The following is a 3,808-nucleotide window of genomic DNA, read 5'->3' on the forward strand; positions in this document are numbered from 1 at the left end:
GTTTTTTGTATGAGTCACCTGGGATTCTGAAGAAAGCTGGTATGGAATGACAGCATTGGAGAGATTCAGGGAAAATTTAAAAAGATGAAAGTTACATTTTTTCAAAAGCATGTTTGGCATTGTAAAGTATGCACACATAACCATTTAGTCATTCTACTGTTTGGTACCCATTTGGAGTGTTTTCCTTTGGGAGCTAAGTGAGTGTTTCTCTGAACATTCTGTCACATGGGACATAGTTACACATCTTTACAGCTTCTACTGTGGAGTGGAATGACAAAGACATTACTGTTATATGCAATTATGACTCTCACATATACAAAGTTAAGCAAAAAAGATGCACATGAGTATACAACCTATTCCGATTGTTAGGGTTTTCAGCACAGTAGAGCCAGGAAAGATAAAAGAGGTCTTTACTACAGGCATGGAGAGGACCACAGGAAAGGAGACATGTGGAGCTTCCAAGGTCCTCGCTGGGAAACAAAGGCTATAAAGGGCCAGGACGGAGGTGGGGTTTAGGGGGCCGTATGCGTGTCGCAGCAGACAGTGATTGGGCAGGAGGCGGGAACAAGGAAACAGGATAATTTGAAAAGGAGGTAGGAAGTTGTAATTTGACCAGGAAGGGGAAAGACAGGGGACAGCACATGGCTCCCACTGGCCTGTGCCATGTTGGCTCACCGCCATGATGACCTAGCAGAATTTTTTTATTAAGGTTGAGAAAACTCATCATTCCTATCTTTTGGTTATAAGAGGTGATGATTCTCTTAAAGTGCTTCCTGCTGAGTAGGGGTGTCATCATGGTAGGGGGCAAGAGGACGATGGGCACTGCTTAAGCGGAGGCCAGTGTTGAGGGTTTCTGCTGTTATGAAGAGTTCATTGGTGGAAAGTACAACAAACACATCAAGCCAACATGAAGTCATCAGTCCATCAGTCAAATGATAATTTTCTAACAAAAACTCATGTGATATGTATGCTAAATGCAAATTCATATACCTGTGCAGGTACATAGATAACAGAAATTTTTAAGAAAAGATGGTGACTTTAGTCTTGTGTTTATCTTTCCTCTCAAAATCCTACTGGAATGACTAGAGAAAGATGAAAATAAGACAGAAATATATGGCTGTGCAAGGGAAAGAGCATCAGTTGCCAGAAAGATTGAGAAAGACATTTGTGAAGTTACAGAGATGGCATCAGATAAAGACAGAGGCAGAGACAGACAGACAGACAGACAGACAGACAGACAGACAGAGAGACATGTCTTGAGAGTGTGGTAAACACTTAGAATAGTGAATGTGTTGGGAACTCCAGATTTTTGTCTCTAGTCTTACTTTTCTAAGATAGGAAGTTGATGAGAAAAATATAAAACATATGTTGCTGAAGATCCAGCTGACATAAGAGACCTATGCATTTGTGGTTCCTTCAACTCCATGCGGCCTATGTGAAATTTTCTAGCAGCAATCAAAGTGGAGAAGAAAAGTGACTGGGTCAGTCTAAGATTTGTGATTTGAATGGTGAAAGCTGTTGAAACTGGCTGGCTCGTGGTTCCCTTAGGGAACTAAACCTTGAGCCTCTCTGATGGGCAGCTCTGAAAAGCGCCTTTCCCAAATGCAAAAGAACGGCCAGGCTGGCCAATAGAGCCTTCACCTCTTGATGGAATCCAAAGCTGCATCTGGGAAGTCCTGAGTCTATTTTTTATATAAGTACTGCACTCTAACCAATTGCACCACTGGAGCTTTGTGAGTCCATTTGTGATGGGGTAAAAGCATATGGAGATTTGTAAGTATCAGGAAGTTCCAGGCTCCTTGTAATTCAGATATAGTTATACAAATTTTATGACTGGGGCTTCAGAAGGACATCCTATTTTGCCCATTTACTATAGAATTAGGATAAGCTTTTTTTCCTAAATGATGCACTGATGAAAAAAAAGGTGAAGTGAGAGATAATGTGCATATTTCTACATCAAGAAAATATAATCTTCTTGACTGAAGAGCTATTCCTTGTCTTTAAGGAAGATATGATACTGTAAAGGTGGATATCGATCCTCATAATGCAATCTCAATCAGAACACCAACTTACTTTTGAAAACTCAATAATAATAAATTTTATTCAGAAAAACAAAATATAAGAGAGTAACCAGGAAGTTTCCAAAAATTATACATGGAAATTTACAAAATAAATGACAGTAACTGAAACAAAGTGACAGAGATACAGGAGTAGAGAGAGTTGAGGAGCACAGAGTAGAAAGCTCCAAATTAGGCCCAAAGACATGTGACTATTTGGTACACAATGAAGGAAAGAGTTCTGTTCTTTCTGGAGTAGATGGCAACTACTCCTACTAGATTACGACTAGGTTACTCCGATCCCTAGGATGGCTTTGGAGGTTCTCAGGCAGTCTTTGCCTGCTGTGTGCCAGTGGCCAGCCGTCTTTCAAAGCTCATAGACATTTAACCAAATTATACGGGCTTTTCTGTGAGTTAGGAGGCTACAGAACCTTCCTTTATTTCCTGTACCAAACAAGTAAATCCGAGGGAGGGATACTGGGCCCTGCACTGTATGTGGGCCTTTGATGGAAGATGCAAATTCTTTTTTTTTTTTTTTTTTTAAGTGTATTTGGTACAGGGTCTCTATGCAGCTCAGACTCATAGTGATCCTCCTGTTTTCAGCCTCCCCAGCACTGGGATTATAGGCATGAGCCACCACACCCAGTCCCGTTGGCTGGCTCAGCATGCCTGGGGGTGGGGCAGGTGCAGCATGTGGTGTGGGGATTGAAACTCAGTCCCTGTGCTTGCCTAAGCAGGTGCTTAGTCCACTGAGCTATCTCACCAGTCTGGAGGATGCAAATTCTTGTAGACTATTCCTTAGCAAGTGTTCCCTTGCCTGGCCATTCTTGCACTATATGGTGTATTAGTCAGTGTGGTCCAAGGATGGGGTTGTCCATGGAAAGCAGGCAAGGACAGAGCAGTATTTCCATGAGTAGATCCATCATCTAATCATCCTTTTTATTCCCAGTACTCCCACCCTACTCCAACCACTATTCTCTCTCACTGACTGAAACCAAACCTAACTGGTCTTCGTGCTTCTGCCCCTGGCCCAGGTCAGTCTTATTCTGCAAAGTAGACACAGAGGTCCTTCCCAATACTCAGCACAGCCTGTGATACTCTACCACTCCGAATCTCCGACAGCTTCCTCCTTGCTCATAAGAGAGCACAACATCCTCACAAGGGCCTAGAAGAGGGTACACAACCTGGCTCTCCAACACTTCTCAGCCCTTTCATTCTACCAGCCTCCATTTTCCCTGAGATGCTCCAAGCACATCATTTTCTTGGCAGTTCTGCAACATGCTGAGTATACTTTCACCTTGCTTTTTGGTATCTGCTGTCTCCCTCTCCTTCCCACTCTCAGATGCTCTTGCCCTGTCCTCCCTGGCATAGGTGGCAGCACCAGACATACATTCCTTCAGTATCCTTCTCCCGTAAAGATGTATTTCTTTCCCTTCTGACTGTTGCCTTAATACAAACAGTCCTCATTTTGTTTACAATGAGTTTTTATTACTTTGTACTGATCCCAACCTCTTCTCAGAACATTTTTCTGTGAAGTTTTTCTTTCTCATTTATTCCCATCTTTTCTTCTCTAAGGTCTTTTTTCTCATTGTATATGACTACTAGATCTTCCTATATTTTGCTGTCCTATATTCTGCTGTCCTAATGTAAAGCCCAACAATTTTAAGATCATAAATGAGGCTAAAAATAAAGTGTCTTTCAGTAAGGGAGCCCACCCGCTGGTTTGTGGACATAAGAAAACCTTGGATGGG

General features: G+C 42.2%; 1 protein-coding gene across 1 annotated transcript in view; it reads right to left on the reverse strand.

The window, feature by feature from the left end:
* Positions 1 to 3,808, reverse strand: part of LOC101592728 (leucine-rich repeat-containing protein 9) — a 120,796-nt gene that overhangs the window by 114,788 nt on the left and 2,200 nt on the right. The window lies entirely within an intron of this gene.

The sequence above is a fragment of the Octodon degus genome, unplaced genomic scaffold (assembly GCF_000260255.1).
Source record: "Octodon degus isolate 3935 unplaced genomic scaffold, OctDeg1.0 scaffold00007, whole genome shotgun sequence".
Classification (NCBI taxonomy): domain Eukaryota; kingdom Metazoa; phylum Chordata; class Mammalia; order Rodentia; family Octodontidae; genus Octodon; species Octodon degus.